The sequence below is a fragment of the Pteropus vampyrus genome, unplaced genomic scaffold, assembly GCF_000151845.1.
Source record: "Pteropus vampyrus isolate Shadow unplaced genomic scaffold, Pvam_2.0 Scaffold167, whole genome shotgun sequence".
Lineage (NCBI taxonomy): Eukaryota > Metazoa > Chordata > Mammalia > Chiroptera > Pteropodidae > Pteropus > Pteropus vampyrus.
In genome coordinates this window covers 1186310-1206879 of record NW_011888948.1, presented here as the reverse complement: position 1 = coordinate 1206879, position 20570 = coordinate 1186310, and the positions used below count along the sequence as shown (strand labels likewise).

The following is a 20570-nucleotide window of genomic DNA, read 5'->3' as shown; positions in this document are numbered from 1 at the left end:
TTGCAGCAAAAGAATGTACATTAAAGCCAATTCCAGGCCTGCAACAAATCTGGATGATATACATTTTAGTTTTAACCAAAATTGAAATCCATGAGATCAGAATCCCACCAGCAGACAGATACAGATTCATTTCTGTACCCAAAATGTGATTTAGAACTAAGCCATATACATATATTACTTAGTTAACTGTGACAGGATAATTATGACTTTGGTGGTTTTTTCCATGACCTTGAACTTGGTATACTATTAACCATTATTACATTGAAACATTACAGCATAAGTATACAATTAAGAGAAGTAAAATTTAAGATTTTAATTGTTAAATTCAGTCAACAACTAAATAATCCACTACTTAGTTTTTTACTTTTTTTTTTATAACATGGTATATTATTTTAATAGATAGCACATTCTGCATTAGCTTTGGTATGTCTCTACTCACTGAGTGAAGAAATCAAAGAAGTGACACACTGCTTTAAAATTACTCTAAAAAAATATCCCAAATGAGTTAAAAATCTTTTCGACTTGATAGTTTTTGTTTGGGAGAAGAGTAGAACCTCTGTTATGCCTTTTTGATTGTGAATTGTAAGTTAAAATCTTTGCAAAAAACTTCAAGTTACTATGGAACATCGCCATAGTATCAATTTGGAATCCAAAGGAACATTCACATTAACAGTTATTTCTACCAGTAGTTACAGACATTGGAGTCATACGTAGAATTCTAGTGAAGGGAACTTTGAAGTCATATAACACAAATCTCATTCACAGATGAGGAAAAGTGAAGCCCAGAAAAGTTTTTATTACTCATAGCAGTAAGTTGGGGGGACGGGGGGCGGGGCGCGGAGAGTGAGGGTTCTCCTAACACTCTCTTTTGGCCTAATGCATGCCAGAAGGCCATAGTTTATAAGAAGAGTATATAGCTAACACAATTGAACCAATCCAAGAAAGATGTCTGATTTGATCCTAAGTATACATTTTCCCTTTAAGATTCTTGTTGGATGATCCATTCCACCTTAATCTATTACCACAGACACAAAAAAAGAAGTGCTTTTAATATATATTGATGCTTGTATGCAATAAAACCCAAGTTGGAGTTAGTTTGGCAGAGCATTGCACAGCTCCTACTGAGTGACCTTTATGTCTATCCCATATATATACATACCTGTAGCCACTTAACTGTACTTCAGGAAATGCCATTTACATACATTATGACCTGTAGTTGTGCATCAGAGGGACATTGCATATGTGTTGTATATTGAATTAATTAGTGTAGGCTAACTGCCATAACAGATCAACCCCAAAATGTAGAATGACTCAAATTTGTTTCTTGTTAAAATAAAAAAGTAGTTCAATACTTAGTTTCTAAGGTCTTTCAGTACCTAGGCTTTCAGTACCAAATTCCAAGGTCTCTCTGGGGATCCTCTCTATTTCAGTCTGTAGGCAGGGGAGATTTTTAGATGAGGGGACTCAAAGTAGTGCTTATAATTCCCATTCTGTTGCCTGCAACTTAGTCACATGCCCATACCTAACTTCAAAGGAGGCTGGGAATAAGTTTATATGTACGGCCAATAAAATGAGAACATGGTTTGATGACTAGGTAGCAGTCATTGCTCATTTAGGTGCTTCTCTCTCTCTCTCTCTCTCTCTCCTCCCTCCCCCCACTCCCACAAATTCCGAAATACCCCAAAATAAATTCACATAATTATGCTTCAAATAGAACAAGATAATAGTGAAAGAAAAGGGCTTTTATTTAAGAATTGTATTCACTTCTACCCTTTCCTTCATTCAGGAGAATTGTTAATGAATACATTGCAATAGTCAACAAACCTCAAAATGAGGAAAAAAGCAATTTTTGCAAGCATCTCCTTTACATATACATATAAATATATACCTTTACATATAAACACACACACACACACACACACACACACACACACACACACGAGGGGTTTTGGCTTGGTTTTCTTATTACATTAACTAGTCAGATTCAGAAATAAGACTCATGTCTGGTTGCTTGTTTTAGGGGCACAAAGCCATCAAGCTCCCTTTTAACTGCACTATTAGTAAATGATGTTTGAAAAAATATTCAACTTTTTACACAACAAAGTAATTCCACAAAGGAAGGCAACAGTAAGTTTAGTGGCTTTTTTCCCCTCTTAGGTAAGTTGTCATTTTAATCCTCAAACTGTTCTCAGTTATACTGTTTTTAATAGAAACACTGCATGGTTGCACTTCTGAAATCATAAACAGGAAGAGTGATATGTAAATGTCAGTAAAACTAAAACTTAATTCTATAGTTTGTTTTCTTCCCTTCACATTTTCATGTGAATGTCTGATTTTGTGTGTATTTAGAATGACTACACGAAGGCAAGTAGTAATATTACCCTTTTCTTTGGCAACTACACACTTTGAGGTATGGGGGAAATGTGAGGAATAACCTAAATGTTGTACACTTTCATGGAGGAGGCAACAGAGATGACCTAGAAAAGACGTGCTATTTATTTGGCATTATTAGAAACTGCTTTAATGTGTAGGTCGCCCAACTTTATTGTTGCCAGATGACAGTGTGCTTTTGTTGTCACATCTAAGAAATCACTCTCTAACTCAGTCACAAAAATTTTATGTTTTCTTTTAGAAGTTGTAATTTTAGGTTTTACATTTAGGCCAGAGAGTGAATGGCTTTAGTTATTTGAAAATCGAATGCTTTTTATAGCCTAATTCTGACACCTCAGCCATTCCTTAAATATGTTCCACTATATTAATTCCTTCATGAGACAACTAAGGAATAGCTTAAGTACTTCAAAAACCCAGGATATTATCTCTGGTCTTTCTCCATGAAGAAATTAAGGTTTTAATAGTTAATAATATTTTCTATGTAACACTATTTCGTTGTCTCTGATACATGGGCATTTCTATGGAGATTCCAAGAAAAGGTCCAAATTGACCAGTCCAGAGCTTGCATATTACATTAATTATTTCTGGAGGAACGTTACCAACATATAGATGCTTCTGTAACTTTAAAATGTTTTTCTTTAGGAAGCTGTTTTCTTGATTGGTCTTAAAACTAAACACTGAAGGAACAATTTTACTCAAAGTTTCAATATGTGAGTGAAATAGCAAATGTTAGAACTTGTTTATCTAAACTGAAAAGTGTGGGCCACACTGATCCAGAGAATACATCTAAAAGGAGGTAGCTGATCTATCTATTGAGTGCCTTTCGGCAGCACATGAGACATGTACCGTATATAATATTTGAGGTATTATCTTTTAGTTGAAAATGCAACATATATAGGAAAGCTATGGAAGTATGTAAAAAGTAACATAATAAATGTAATGAAATGCAAACTATAAATAATTGCTAAGGGGGGGGTGAAGTGATTTAAAACTAGATTGATAATGGATAGAAGTTTACTGGAATAGGCAAATCTCATGTAGAATTTTTTTTAAATAGCGATGGATTTGGATTGCCATAGAGAAAAGATAACCATTCATCAAACATTTATTTAGTGCTTACTATGTGCTAGGCACTATTCAAGGCCCTAAGAGATAAAGCAATATATAAAACTATTGCAGAGCAGGAATAGCCAGTTCATCTCTCAGACATGATATCTGATAGAACACAGAACATAAGAGAGTAGAGAAAAATGAAATAGAAAGGAAAATAACTTGTAATGGGCTTAAATTAAGAGGCCTTAAATGCTAGGATGTTTCTAAACAGGATAAAGATATTTGGTGTGACTTGAATTCCTTTTGTCACTACAGTCAGAACAGATTGCTCTCCTAGCCTCCTAGATAACTTAATAATGACCAGTATAACAAACAAGTACTGCACATTTATAGATTCCCAGCTGAGGTATGTGGAGAGCGAAAAGGGAAAGAATGGCTACCAAGAGTTGAATTTTATGTCTCCTTTTATCTTTCCAATGGTTATTATCATATATTATTGGTCTCTTCCTAGCAATAATCCTCTATTCAGTATTTGTCTTAAGTTGTGAATTAATTTCTGAAGGTTCTGCTCTTCTTAGAATCACTGAAAGGAAAGGAGACCCATTTAAATTCCCTTTTTTCAGTTAACCAGGTTTTCCTTATTCACCCAGCAACACTTCTCTACAAAGTGTTTGATGAAAAAAACAGTATTTTATGCTCTGTATAATCTGGTAGGAGAGGAGATAAGACTGGGTAGGCGCCAGGGAGAATACCAAGAGCCTGTGATACAATGCAATATAATACAAAACAAAACAAAAGGCTGTAATACAAATTTGACATTAAAGAGCTTGGATTAAATGAACATTTTAAGAATGAAAAGGGCATGTGAAGTAAATTATAAAGAAATAATTACAAGAAGTGACAAGTTTAACAGTGGTTTACCTATGAGAAGGGAAAAATGTGAAGAAATGAACCTAAGAGTGTAAGCTTGCAGGTCTAAAAAAATTGTCATCAACAATAGCCAAGAAATTGGAAGAAGTAGCTTAAAGGAAAAAAAATGAACTTAATGTCAGATCTAAGTGGGATGTCACTAGAACATAGAGGACTCAAGCTTTCTTGATAAGCTGTTGGGCTTGTTGATGCACATATGAAAGTCATCATGTAGAAACTGGTTGAAACACTATGAACTAATGAGGGAATGCAGTGAAGATCAAATGGCTGTGTATGGAACTTCGATTGTAAAATGAATTTCAGAGCAATTTCAAAGGAGGTGATCTAGCTTTGGAACTCTTTCAGGTCCTTGATTAAACATTCTCTTCATTTTGGCTGACCCCTTAGTAGGTGAGAATAACAAAATGAATGAATAATATTGAAAGACTTAGTTTTTCTGGATTATTTCACTCAATGTTCTGAATTTTTAATTGAATATGCTCCTAGCCAGCTTATACAAATTACGTGCCTTAAGATAAAACACACAAAATAAATACCTGCAACTTTTCTTTGATCTTTTACAAAATGTACTTTTGTATAAAGGCTATGGCTTCAAAAAGCATAGAATACAAAAAGACATATTAACATAGGCCATCGGAACTATTTAGCTCTTAAATATGGAGTTTGCTTTAATGTAAAACTGTTAGGGTCAATATGCATTTCTATCCTCAATGCAAATCTTGGCTATGGAACTATGTAAATAGAAAACCACCTTTAAAGAGGATTTGATTTTAGAATGTGCTATCCTACATGTTTCTTTAAATAGGAAAAGATCGAGTTTGATAATCTCTGAACTAATTTCTTGGAATCTGTGATATCTAAAATGGCTTTGGATTCCTGTATTTCTATAAAGTATCTTCATAGTAGCTAGCAATGAAACATTTATTCGGTATGTTGGACATTGTATTAAGTGCTCAAATATTCGTTATCTTATTTAGTATTCACAACAATTCTATGAGGTATTACTAACCCATTTCACAGATGGGCAGAACTGAGACCCAATTTAAGTTATGTCTTCAAGGTAACATAGCTGGTAAGTAGGCAGAGCCAGGATTTGAGTCCAGATCTGATTCCAATGATACTTTTCTTAACTATTACCCTATTTTCCCTCCAAAAGTCACCTAGAAGCAATTTTATTATATGTTTTTTGTCGATTGAGCTGTATCCAATAATGGAATAATTTTTCAGAAACTGAGAAATGTTTCTGTGTTTTCTTCCTCTCTTGACTTTAACCAAGAAAATCCATTTGGAGTAACTTTGATCACATTTCATATCTTCTAGACTTGTAACCATAATTAATACACACACACGAGAGGAAAATTTCTAAGAAAAGTGAAAAGTTTCCTCCAGTTCAATTTTAGAGATGTAAGAAATACCTGTTTAATTCTACTTATAGAAGTATAGAAATAAGTTATTGGCTTTATTATTAGCCCAAAAAGATCCTTCTTCAATTTCTCAGTTTCAAAAATATAGCAATACTATGAATATTGCAAATGGAATTGCATCAAAACAACAAAGCAACAAATAATTTTGAGCTCATAGTTGCCTGCTGGTGCTATGTATACTCTAATCTATACTCAACAAACATACCAGACAACATATTGAGTGGTAAAGGTGTGTGAGGAAAGTGGATAACACAGACTGAGCTATTAATTATCAGTAATATTATAGCATCCATCAGTCCCTCTATTTAACTACAAATGTAAATAGAGGTGATCGAGTGTAGAATGGATATTTTAGAGTAAAATGAATTTGAGTGAGACCATCACCAGAATAAGACAGTGAGCATATCATCCCTAAGGGTTTCCCCTGCCTCTTTATAATCCCTCCTTCCTCGTAGCTCTCTTCCTCAGGCAGCCACTGGTCTGTATTTTATCCTTATAGATTAGTTTGTATTTTCTAGAATTTTATATATGTAGAGTCATATGGTATGTTCTCAACTTTTTGTCTATCTTCACTCAGACTACTGAGATTCATCTATGTTGTTGCATCTATAATAGTTCATTCCCTTTTATTGCTGAGTAGTATTCCACTGTATGAATATATCACAATTTATCCATTCATTTGTTGATAATCATTTGTTTCTAATTTGAGACTGTTAAAAATAAAGTTGCTATGAACATGTACAGATCTTTATAGGAATACATGCTTTCTTTTCTTGGGAAAATACCTAGCATAGAAAGGCTAGATCATATGTTGGTGTATGTTTAACTTTTTAAGAAATCCCCAAATTATTTTCCAAACTGATTGTATCATTTTACATTCCTACAAGGAGTGTATTAGAGCTCCAATTCATCCACATCCTCAACACCACTTTTGGTTTTAGCTGGTCTAAGAGATATGTATACATTTTTTTATATACAGATACCTAGCTGTTCCATCATGGGTTTTTGTTTGTTTGTTTCCCTAAAGACTAATGAGATTAATAAAGTTGAGCACCTTTTCATATGCTTATTTGCTGTCCAGGTATCTTCTTAGCGAAGTAACTACTCAAGTCTTTTGTCCACTTTTTATTTGAGATTTTTGTTTTCTTATTATTGAGTTTTGAGAGTTTTTGTTACTTTCTAAATATAAATTATTTATTATACTCTTCGAAAATATTTCTCCCAGTCTGTGGTTTGTCCTTTTTTTAGCAATGCTTTTGAAGAACAGAAGTTTGTAAAATTTGAGTAAGTCCAGTCTATCAATTTGTTCATTTATAAATTGTGCTTTTGGTGTCACATCTAAGAAATCATTCTCTAACTCAGTCACAAAAATTTTCTTATGTTTTCTTTTAGAAGTTGTAATTTTAGGTTTTTTAGAAGTTGTAATTTTAGGTTTTACATTTAGGTCTATAATCAATTTTGAGTTAATTTTTGCACACGGTATGAGACATGAATCAAAGTCTTTATTTTTTATATGGATATCCAGCTCTTCCAGCACCATGTATTGAAAAAATCTACTGCATTGAATTATCTTTGCACTTTGTCAAAAATCTGTTATCCTTATATATGTGGGTCTATTTCTGGACTCTGCTTGCTGTTGCATTGATCTGTTTGTCTATTTTTATATTAATACCACTCTTGATTACTGCAGATTTATAATAAGGCTTGAAATCAGGTTGTGTCAGCCCTCCAACTTTGATCTTTCGTCTAGTTAGTTATTTTAGCTAGTCTAGATTTTTGCACTTCTATACGAATTTTAGAAACTGCTTGTCAATTTTTTTAAAGCCTATTGAGATTTTAATTTGGACTGTGTTGAACCTATAGACCAATTTAGGGAGAGCTGACATCTTAATAATATGAATCCATGAGTCAGATAAATCTCTCCAATTATTTAAGTTGTCTTTAATTCCTGTCAGCAATATTTGCAGTTTTCAGTGTACAGATCTTTCATATCTTTTGATTCCTAAGTATTTCATATTTTTATGCTATTGTAAATATTATATATTTTTTTGCATTTTCATATTCAGTTTGTTGCTAGAATGTAGAAATATAAATGATTGCTCTATTTACCATGTATCCTGCAATCTTGCTAAATTTACTTGTCAGTTTTAGTAGCTTTTTGTAGATACCACCAAGTGGAATGGATAGATAGTTATGTCAGTTTCATCTCTTCCTTTCCAATCTGAATGTGTTTTATTTCTCTTTTTGCTTGATTATACTGGTCAGAACCTACAATGTTAAATAAAAGTGGTAAAAGCAGACATCTTTGTGCTCCTTATCTTAAGGGGAAAGCATATAGTCTTTCACTGTACGTATGAGGATATCTGCAGGGTTTTGTAGATGTCCATTATCTGGATGAAGAAATACCCTTCCATTCTTAGTTTGCTGATAGTTTTTAAAATCAGGAATGAATATTGGATTTTGTCATGTTTTTTTCTTCATCTATTGAGATGATCAGTTTTTCTTTTTTAATATGAGTTACAATGATTAATTTTTAAATGTTAAACCAAGTATTCTTGGAAAACCCTCACCCAATAATATTGTTTGTCCTTCCTATATATTGTTGGATTTGATTTGATAAAATTTTTTTAGAATTTTTACATTCCTGTTCGTGAGGGAAACTGGTCTGAGTTTTGTTTTGTTTTGTTTTTTAACGTCTTTGTGTGGTTTGGGTATCAGGGTAATGCTGGCTTCAAAGAACAAGTTGGAAAATATTCCTACTTCTTCGTTTTTCTGGAAGAGTTTATGTATAATATTATTTTTCCCCTAATTGTTTGGAAGGATTTACCAGTGAAGCCCTATGAATCAGAAGTGCAAATGTTCTGAATCACTATTTCCATTTTTAAAAAACATATATGATTATTCAGGTTATCTATTTCTTTTTGAGTGAGCTTTGGTAGTTTATATCTTTCAAGGAATTGGGCTATTTCATCTAAGTTGTGGAATTTTTTTGGCCTAAACTTGTTCATAATATTCCCTTATTGTCCTTCAAATATCTGTAGAATTTGTATTTATGTCACCTCTCTCATTCCTGATATTGGTCTTCCTGATATGTGCCTTTTCACTTTTTTTTCCTGACCAGTTTGGCTAAAAGTTGATCAATCTTACTAATCTCAAAGAACTAGGTTTTGATTACATAGATATTCTCAAGTGATTTTTGTTTTCCATTTCACTAATCATCACTTTGATCTTTATTATTTCTTTTGCGTCTGAGTTTAATTAGTTCTTCTTTCCTAGTTTCTTAAAGTGAAGTTGAAGTCATTGATTTGAGACTGTGTATTTTCTAATACAAGCATTTCATTTATACAAAACTTGATATGTTATATTTTTATTTTCCTTCAGTTCAAAATACTTTCTAATTTCACTTTTGAGTCTTTCTTTATCAATGGGTTATACAGAAGCATGTCGTTTTGTTTCCAAATATTTATTTCCTTTGCATGACTTGAATCCTTTAAAATGTGTTGAGACATGTTTTATGGCCTAAAACAGAAGTCAGCAAATTTTTTTCTGTAAGTAAAGCATCAGATAGTAAACTGTTTTAAGCTTTGTGGGTCACATACAGTCTCCATCACATATTTTCTCTTTTTGGGCGGGGGGGTGGGATGAGGGAGGATTCTTTCGAACCGTGAAAACCATTCTTAGTTTATAGGCTATACAAAACCAATCTATATTTGGCCCCAGAGCCATCGTTTGCTGACCCCTAGCCTAGAATATGGTTTCTTTGGGTAAATGTTTCATGTAGAATTTAAAGAGAATGTGTATTCTACTTTTGTTAGTGGAGTGTTCTACAAAAGTCAGTTTGATAATATTGGTGGATAGTACTATTTGAGTTTACTATATTCTTGCTAAGTTTCAACTTGTTCTAGCAATTACTGAAGGAGAGATCTTAAAATCTGTTTCCTTCTCACAGTTCTATCAGTTTTTGCATCATATACCTTGAAGCTCTGTTATTTGGATCATAACATTTCAGATTATATCCTCATTAATTGGCCCCTTTATTAATATGAAATGGACTACTTTATCCCTGATAATAGTCTTTGCTCTCAAATCTAATTTATTTCATGTCAATATAGCCACACCAGTATTCTTTTGACTAGTCTTAGCATCAGCATGGTATATTTTTTCCATCCTCTTATTCTTAATGTTTTTGTCTTTGCATGTAAAAGTGTGTTGGACCTTGCTTTCCATCCAATATGATAATCCCTGCCTTTTAATTAGGATTTTTTAGATCATTTACAATTAAAGTTATTATAGATATGATTAGATTTAAGTTTGTCATTTTGCTATTTTCTATTTGTTCCATCTGTTCTAAGTGTTCCATCTGTCCCTTTTTTCTTTTTGCTGCTTTCCTTTTAGATTGAGTACTTTTTTGTGATTCCATTTTTTTCTCCTTTGTTGGCTTATTAACTATAACTGTTTTGTTATTCTACTGGTTGCTTTAGGATTTATAGTCTACATCTTCGAATTAATCAGTCTTTATGCTATTGTTGTCATGTATTTTACTTATGCATGTTATAATCACACACAATACAGTGTTATTATTTTTAAACAATTGATTATCTTTAAAAGAGGATTAAATAGATAAAAAAATCTTTCACATTTACCCATATAGTTACCTTATCATTTCTTTGTGTAAATATATATTTCCATCTGGTATCATTCGCCTTTCGTCTGAAAAACTTTCTTTAACATTTCTTCTAATGCAGTGTGTGATGATATTGAATTTTCACTCTGAATTTTCAGTCTCTGTGACACTGTCAAGTTAAAAGTGGGTAAGCATCAATTAATCTATTCTCTGCCATGCACTACTATAAATAGCCTTGGCTAAAGAGTAGAAATGAAAATGGAAAAGGAGAATATTATACAACCATGAAATAACCTAGAACCTCTGAAAGTCCAGCTTGGGGTAGGGGGACATTGTGGTTTGCCAGCATGTTAAAAGTGACTGAATAAACATGGGGCATCTTCTCAGATATCAATTTCATGAGATATTTTTTAATTTTTAAGCATTATATTTATATTAAACATATGACTATTATGGTATATAATGTAACATTTATATTAAATTTAAGACAAAATATGAAAGTAGAAAATTCTAGCTTTGAGACCAAGCTTCTAAGCAATTATTCTTTCTTCTCTGCTATTAACTACACTTTTGTGAAAGAGTTTGAGGAGTGACCTTGATGATTACACATGATTTATTAAAATGTCTCCTAACATTGGATGCTGTTAACAAATACAGATTATTCATAAAAGTTTTTATTTAATTAGAATATGCATTTCTGAATTGACCACTATATCCTGTTATTTAACTCATAAATTCCCTCTTATTGTGCTTATGAAAAATGTACTTGACTCTAAGTTCTTAAAACACCCATCATTATTCTTGTGAAGAACTTTTACTTACCATTTCTCACTCTTGTTGCCATTAGCATGCCTGCATCAATCAGTACTTACAGCACTGTCCAATTTCTGATTCCAATCCAGGACAGAATGCGAAAGCAAATAAACAAACCCATTAGAAATAGGCCTAAAAGATAATGAACTTGCTATGAAGGCCTTATCAAAAAATCCACTTCTAAGACTGCATCCTAACCAAATAAGGCAAAAATTTAACTATTAGATTATTCCTTCACCAGTAGAAAAAAATTGGTTGCAATCAACATAAATACCCCAAAATAAAAAAACTGCTTAAATTACAGTATACCCTTATATTCTATAATAGAATACATATTCAGTCACTAAAGTATATTATAGCTGAATATTTATTGTTAGGAATAATACGTATTGCTCATTTGTATTTGCTTATAATAATAAAAACCCAAAGTTTTCAGAAATACTTAATATGAATAAATACCTATTAAAAATGATGAGGTAATCATTTGTTTATTCTTAAATTCAACAAATATTTGCAGCATTAACTAAGACATAGTCCTTACCCTTGTGACTCTTAATTTGTAAGAGGGGGAAAAAGGGCTTAATCAACAATCTTGGAAAATTTTTACTCCTTTCTTTCATTCTCATTACATAATTGCCCATCATTCCCTCCTTTATTCATTGAGGACTTTGGCATTTGGCTTTCAGTATGTGTCTCCCTGCATTTTCAGCCATTGGGTGCCACTTCAGTGTCAATATGACAACCCATCCAACAACCATGAATTCTAGACTCTGCCAGCTTACAGTCACTTCATTCAGCAATCCATGCCCAGGGCCAGACCCTCAACCTTCTGATCACCAGAAAATTGTTCAACAGCCTTAGACTCCATGACTTATCATTCTAGTTTTTCTTCACTCCATTACTTCCTAAACACCTGCTTTCTTACCTTTATTTAAACTTCCATTCCTCAAGTATTCCCTTTCCTTTCAAATCACAATCTCCCACACAGCTTCATAGCTTTTCTTATCCACGCTAGATTCCCAGATGTTTCAGTCTCTCCTGCTAATAACCTTGCCCCCTAGTTAAGTCCCTGTCCCATTCCTTAGAGCATATATTTTATACCATCCTAATTCAATTCAAACTTGCTACTTCACCTATGCCCTTCTCTCTTATACCTCCTTTATCAGAAAAGAATCAAAACTATCAGCTATGTACCTCCCTCACCTCTTGCTCCACATTTGCAAGTTATACAATTATCTTCACCTCCTTCCTCCTAATTGCAGAGAAAGAATCTCCTTTCTCTTTTTCCAAGTCAATTCCTTTCTGTGCACCCTTGATCCCATATTCCTAGAGAATCTTGCTTTACCTTTTTCTCTCCTCTTTTTAATCTCTCCTCTCTGCTGACTCTTTCCCCACATTTTAAACACTCATTACTATAGAATCTCCTATTCAATTCTGTAACCCCTTCCAAAAATTATCATCTTTATTTCTGTTTTTAAAAAGAAATGAGGAGCCTCGAAATAATATAAATCTATTGTAACCTTTCTGTTTTAATATACTATTCAACCTAACACAAACAGCATTCTGCTATTATCGATCCATTGAAAGTGTTCTGGCAAATATTAATTATGACAAAATTGCCAAATCCCATATCTTTTTCAATTTACTTGACCTGTCTTTATTTTCTGATACTTCTAATTTCTTTCCTTCTGAAACCTCTCCCCTATTGGCTTCTCTGACACTGAGCACTCTTGGTGCTGCTTCCCATCCCTCTGCTATTTCTTTTCAGTTCTTTTGCTGCCTCTTTCCCTGCCCATTCACTAATGTCGATTTTCATTTCCTCTCACTGTATTCAGTCTCTATGAGTAATAGCATCCATTATCCCTTTAATTTCAACTACCACCTATTTAGTCATATCTACTTCAAGCCAAGGCTTTTCTCCTAAGTCTCAGATGCATATGTTGAACTCCCTACTGAACTCTCTACATGGATATATATCATTGGCACTTAATCTTCCATATTCAAATATGTCCTCATTGAGCTTCTCATCTTCCCCTTTCTCAGTTTTCTATCCCACACTTTTACACACACACACACACACACACACACACACACACACACACACTCACTCATTCACTCACTCCCTGAAGCCCTGTTCTTTCTCTGTCTCTATCCCAATTAATTATATGACCACTGTACTCTACAACAGTGGTCCCCAACCTTTTGGGTACTAGAGACTGGTGCTCCTATGAGAATCTAATGCCTGATGATCTGAAGTGGACCTGAGGCAGTGATGTTAGCACTAGAGGGCAGCTGCAAATACAGATGAAGCTTTGCTCACTTGCCCGCTGCTCACCTCCTGCTGTGCGGCCTGGTCTGCTGCCCTTCCAACCTGCTGTACAACCAAACCAAGAACTAGGGAATTATTCTAGACTTCTCTCTCATCTCTATCCCAACCATCACTTCCCTAGTCCAAAATCTCATTTCCCACCATGACTGTAAAACCACATAAAAGACACTTCCATTTATTTAAAAAAAAAAAAAAATGTACGTTTTACAACATTCCCCCAGTATTGAAATTATGAAATGACAACCATGTTACCTTATTAACAAACCATGAAGGTTTATATGGAAACATATATAGCTTGCACTATTCCCAGAGATCAGAAACCTTGTTTGTACCCCTGTCCCTGATAATGTTTAGCAAACAGCAGTTGTTGGTTATCTGTTCACTTTTGAATAAAGTAAACATGGCATGTTTAAACATATCCATAATAATTATTAAGCTTCATGTTAACTCAATAAATAATAGGATTCATATTAATCTTATATAACAAAACATAATTTTTATACCTTGTTAGTTCACCAGAATTTCTTTAAAACACATACCACACACACACCTATACATACACCACATCTAGGAATTAGATTCCCTATAAACTGAACTTCCTTTCACTCCTATCCTACTGTCATAGACAATACTTAACCCATCTATGCTCCATCAGTTTCTACCTATTCTTCACCCCAAAATGATGAGTGAATGCACCCTTCTGGCTACCCTTACAGTAAGAGTAGTGTCACCTAGGTGGGTCAGAGGGATCCCATGTTCTCTGATTTCTGAAAGATAGACCCTCTAGTCCACAAATATAAACTGCAGTTTTCCTGAAGAACAGCAAAATACAGTATTCAATACTACTAAATGAATGAAATTCAATAATGCTAACATACAAAAGAGAAATATAGAGCCTTCCTTTGTCAATTGGGAAGGAGGGAGGAAAGTGGTATATTGTTAAGGGGCCTTCAGAAGCAATGCTTTCCAATCGTTCCTGATTTTTTAAAATTTTTTTTAATGCATATTTTATAACTTGGGCAGGAGGATGTTCAAAAGCAAGTCCACAGGTCTAGCTTTAAGGGCAAATAAAAGCAATGTACAAAGTATTTTTATAGCAAGTGATTTAGTAGAAGCCTTGACTTTTAGAATAATTGACAACTGTCTGTACTAATATTTTTTACATCTAAAGAATTAAACTTTAGGAATTTCAATTTTATATAAAAATAAAGGTACATGGGGGATCATTATAATTAACTACATGCTACAAGAATTTCTTATCAGGAAAAGGTTTTGTTTCTCATACTATATTAGTAGTCTTGCACTTTATACTATCATGAGTTCATAGGGTCAAAAGTTAACAGTATGGGGTCATCAAGTAAATTAAATGTTAACAGCAAAAATTAAAGGACTTAAATTAAAAACATAGGGCCTGATTCTATGATGAAGAAAAGTAAGGAAAAAGTGTTCCCACAAGAGCTGTAAACTGTTCACCTATTTAAAATAAATTACTTCTTCAGAGCTGCCTTAAAAAGTTAATTTGTTTCTAACATGTAAGCATTTCTTTGCCAAAGGAGAATGTGCTATATTTTACATGTGCTATATTTTACTCTTTTTATTTCCCTATAGATTCATTCTACAAGAAAGATTTTTCCACATTTTAAGTATAGAAATATAGTTCTCAAGTGTCATAGAAAACTGGTTATATATCCTCAGTCATATCATCTAGAGACCAGAGGGTTTTGATTTTTGTTTACTAAAAATAAGTAAGAAATGAATTGTTAATAGATTCCTGGTTCTTTCTCTCTGTTGTAAAGTTTACTTTATTTAAACTCTTCAATTTTCTTTTGATAAAAGGCCAAGAATATGATCTATTTCTATTTACAGTCCTTTTTATTATCTAAAATTGTACCCCAAATACAAACATTTTATTGGCTAGGATAAAAAGTTAACCAACCTTTGGTATATTTCAGACCATATATGGCATATGATTTATCATTCTGGGAGTCACGTTTTGAGACGGCCCTATTAAACTGAAGAATAACCAGAAGAAAGAAGCCAAGACAGTGAAGGGTTTAAATCATAAAGCCATTAAAGAAACTAAAAGGATATTTAAGGAGTGGGGATTCAGTTGTCTTCTGGTTGAAAATAATAGATGTCATGTTTAAAGCGTTATCACATGTAGGTGGGAATGAGCTGTAGCGGGGCACTTGGAAAATGGTGGCAGTTACAAAGAGTCATGTTTTCAATATTAAGAGTCTATGATTCTAAACCTGAATAGGTTAAATTTCCTTTATTAAGCTCTTATGAAATTTATATTATTTTTAAAATAATGTTTCAAAAACATTGTATTTAATATTTCATCTAAGGCTAGCATTGTCAGATTTCAGATAACTGAAAATTCAGTAGATAACTGAAATAAATGGATTTATCCATTTCCAGGAATCTTTATTGATAAAGGGATGGAAATGTTTATACTTCCTTAGTAAATATTTACCATTATTAATTGTAAAGAAATTTTAATTCAGTTCCATAATCTGCGGCCAAGAATTTGGAAGCAAAACAATTCTTTATATAGGGAAAAAACCTTATACCTCCATAATCTTAACAAAATCAGAGTTGAAAATGCTATACATATATGAATCTGTTCTAACCACTTCCAGAAATTGGGGTTCTAAACTATGCAAAGTAAATTTCCCAAAAGAGAAGTACATTTCCTGATGCATGTATAAACTTTATCGCATGTAACTAATATTGGCATACTTTAAAAATCACATACGGGGAAAAAAAACCTTTTAGTTTCTCTTTGCCTTATATGATTTTTAAAGGGTCATCCAAAATATGTATAATAATAAAATACTTATGTTGATCTTTCATTAAAAGAATCTACCCAACTGCAGAACAAACAGTGTATTCTCTTTCACTGATACCTAATTAACTAATATAGTCATGAACCATTTAAGTAACCTCTGAGGAGGATTTTATCATTGTTTTTTAATGTATCAATTAGCTACAGGGAAAAGAAACTATCAAAGTTACTTGATAGAACAAAGATATAGTCAATATCTAAAAATAAACTGTAAGCTTGCACTTTTAAAAAGGAATGTAGACCAGTGAGTTTGTAGGAAAAACATCACATTCTTACCAACAAATTTCAATAAATGTTGTATAGGTTTATGATTTCAGTGGTAGACTAGATGCTGTATCTAATTAAACACTTGTTGTCCATCTTGAGGTCTGACACTTCACAGACCTAAAAAAGATAAAATTACTTTTTATGAATTTGTTAAACAAAAAAAGTATAGAAAAATAACTAGATTTGGTATGTGTGTGTGTGTATATATATATATATATGTACATATATATACTTAACATGATTAGAAGTTTAATTTGAAATTTTCAAGTAAATATTAAATTTGAAAATTAAAAACTCATAGAAAATAAATAGCTGTGGATCCAGGACACAGGTTATAAACAGTTTTAAACCAGCCATTATTAAATCTTGTCCTCTTTGCCTTTATTATAATTCTTCTAGTTTAGTAGTTATAATATTTCTGGAGGGTGAAAATCCTAAGCATAGCTATTTATAGCACAGTGTTTTAAATATATGATAATAAACAAGTACAAAACAGCCTTAAAACATGCCTTGTTCATAATAGATACTCAGTAAATATCAATTTATTTCAATTAGAAAATAGCCTTCACATTCAATCCAGAACAAATATTTACCATTTTATATTCTTCATAATTTTCTTTTTTGGGGGGGGGGGGGGCAACCCTTGGTTGACCTCATAGATTGCAAGGACCTCGTCAACTTACAATCCTTTATTTTTTATTTTTACACCTACAGCACCTGGTCTTCCTAGGTAGTCTTCCATCCAAGTACTAACCAGGCCCAACCCTGCTTAGCTTCCGAGATCAGACAGGATTGGGCTTGTTCAGGGTAGCATGGCTGTAGACTATTCTTCACAATTTTAACCCACAGTTAATAAGAATACATAGACCATAATACAATAAAACAAGTGATTCTCAAATATGTTCAGATGGCAGAGCAATTGGTGATCCTGACTCCCTCTGCTGAGTACCATTCATTCCCATTAAATATTTATCAATGCCAATAACTATGCTAAAGACACAGGACAAAAACAGACAGTCCTGGCTATCAGGAAACTTTCAAAACCAGGAAATATATCTATATATGTATGTATACATACATATTCACTACCTCAGCCACACATCAACACAGACAAAAAGGCTGTTTATGTGAATATTAGTTCCTATTGCTACTGTAACAAATTACCCTAAAATTAGTGACTTAAAACAACAGAAATTTATCATCTTACAGTTATGGAGATGAGAAGTCTAAAATGAGTCTCAGTAGGCTAATCAAAATATGGGCAGAGCTGCATTCCTTCCTGGAGGCTCTAGGGAAGAACCTGTTTTCTTGCTTTTCCAGCTTCTAGGGGATGTCCTCATTCCTTGACTTATGGCCCCCTCCTATCTTCAAAACCGGTAATAACTGGTTGAGTCTTTTTCACATCTTATGGCTCTGACATTGACTTTTCTGCTTCCCTCTTCCATTTTTAGAAGAACCTTGTAATTACAAAGGGCCTACTCAGATAATCTGGGATAATCTACTTTTATGTAGGGTATCTGAATAGAAACCTTAATTTTACCTGCAACCCTTGCCATTTAACATAACATATTCACAGATCCTGGAGGATAGGACTTGGACGTCTTTGGGAGGACCATTATTCTGGTACCATACGTATATAAATAACTTTTCTTCTATTTTTCTTCAGGATGTTCATCAACCATCCATGTCTGAAATTATGCGAACTGTTCACATGTGTGCATGATTCTAGAGAAAGGGTCTCTAGACCCTAAAACTTACAACAAATTTTCAAAGTTTCAAAATCACTGGACTAGCTCATTGAACACCAGTATTACTTAGAAGTATAGTTTGGTGATGTCAACGATTCCAAATTTTAGATTGGTTTTTTAACATGTATATTTTTAACTTTGATCAGAAAACCTTGATATGAGTTGAAAGTTTTTAAGTATTTTTTTCCTCTGTGTGTTTTTAGTAGTTGTAATCATGCTCATTATTTCTTTACATCTTGCACTTATAAACATTTATCCACATGGTATACATCATTTTGTGATGATGATAATAGTAAATGCAGTAGACATTCCACAGTCTACTCAATAATCTTTCTACTATTAGACATTTCATTCTCCTACCCCCTCTTTTTTTTTGCTATTATATTTAATGCTGGAATGAGGATCTTTTTTCCATATTTTGGATTTATTTCACCTATACTAGATTCCTGAAATTGGAATTTCTGGCAGGAAAGATGTGACTATTTCTATAACCTTTTTTATATATTGCTAAATTACTTTCCAAAAGCGGTTTTAATTTACATTCCCACCAACCTTTATTTACTTGTACCATCAACATGAGAACAGTTTTCTTTTTTAATCTCTTGCATTTTCTAATCTGTTCTCCAGTACCCTTGTTAAAGTGAATTTCTAATATATAAATCTGATCATGTTACTCATTGGTTTAAGATTTTTCAATTACATCAATATAAAGGTGACATGTAAGGCCCTTCATGGTTTAGCCTCTATCCACTTGATCAGACTAACTTTTCTCACTTTGTCCAAAGGTGCCTCGGTAATAAATCACATTAAATACCTGAATTTTCTTGAACCTCCCTGTTTTCTCGCACTCCAGTGATTCTGCTTTAAATGCTTTCTATGGCCTATTTCTACTCTTTTACACTGGGATAACTCCAATCCTTTAAAAGCTCTATTAAGGTATTCTTCAAGATAGTTCTACAAAGCTATCCTTCAAGATACAACTCAACTGTAACCTCATCCTATAAAGCCTTCCTGAAACACCTATACCTAACCTGAGTTAAATGTTCCTCCTCTAAATTTATCAAATTATAATTTCTTTAAAAAATTTGTTTTTTCCATTAGACTCTCAGTTTCTTGCTAACAGAGACTACATATTTTTCATCTCTATCCAATTCTGATAAGGTAAATGTTTGATTAATTATGTGTGCCAGTACATATCAAACCCATCAAAACATACCTGCATTTGGGGAACTTGTATTTCTACATCTGGGACATCTATTAAATAAGCAAATAAGTGAGAAAGTCAATTAGGAAAGGCATATGCATAAAAATGTTCAGTTCAGAATTATTTATAATAGCAAAATATTGGAAACAACCTATATACCAGCAACAGATGAATGGTAGAATCAGCTAAATGATATGTAGTAGAGCAATTTGGAATGAAGGTTGTAAAATGATATAGTAACTCAGACACTTATGTTAAGTTGAAAAAGACAAAACAATTTCACACTACAACCCTATAAAATCAGATATACAGACATTGACTAAAAGGGAACCTGAAAATTGTATGAGGGTTTGTGCAGACTATGATTTCACTGCCTTTGTTCAGAACTTTATAAATGTTGCTATGACATCTTCTCAAGTATAATTACAATAAAAATAACTTAAAATTAAACCCATGCCATTAACATATGTGTATATATTGGTATGTGCCTATTTATGTGTGTGTATACACACATACACACATGCATTTCCTAGTTCTGCATCTGAAAGGTCCAAGAAGTAGAGACACAACAGTAGCAATGAGCACCCCTAGCCTTGGTCTCTAATATTGTTCTCCACTAACAGGAAACAGAGTTCCATAGAGAAGAGGCAAATTCCAGGGATGGGGCAGAGTAAGGACAAGATAAACATGGAACATCTTATTATATTACAAAGTAAGGAAGTGCTCAAAAAAAAATTATGTAGGCATGTCACAAAGACCCAGGAACCAGACTCAAGGTGATTCTTCTAGCTAAATCTGGGACAATTTGAACACCAAAATAATTAAATATAGACTTAAATATTTAGAGATGAAAGGTCAAGTGGTTCAGAAAACAATTGTACAAAATATATATAGATAGAAAGTACACATGAAAAAATACAGAAGTGGAAAAACGAGTTC

General features: G+C 33.0%; 1 long non-coding RNA gene and 1 pseudogene across 1 annotated transcript in view; both read right to left on the bottom strand.

Annotated features, from left to right (window-relative positions):
• Positions 1-10458: 10458 nt before the first annotated feature.
• LOC105298880 overlaps positions 10459-20570 on the bottom strand; it is a 15903-nt gene continuing 5791 nt past the window's right edge. The window contains exons 2-5 of the long non-coding RNA XR_896485.2: positions 19644-19681; positions 16689-16796; positions 11245-11309; positions 10459-10591 (exon numbers count right to left, since the gene is read on the bottom strand). This is a non-coding gene — a long non-coding RNA (uncharacterized LOC105298880). The remainder of the gene's footprint in view (positions 10592-11244; positions 11310-16688; positions 16797-19643; positions 19682-20570) is intronic.
• Positions 17385-17503, bottom strand: LOC111745868 (annotated as a pseudogene).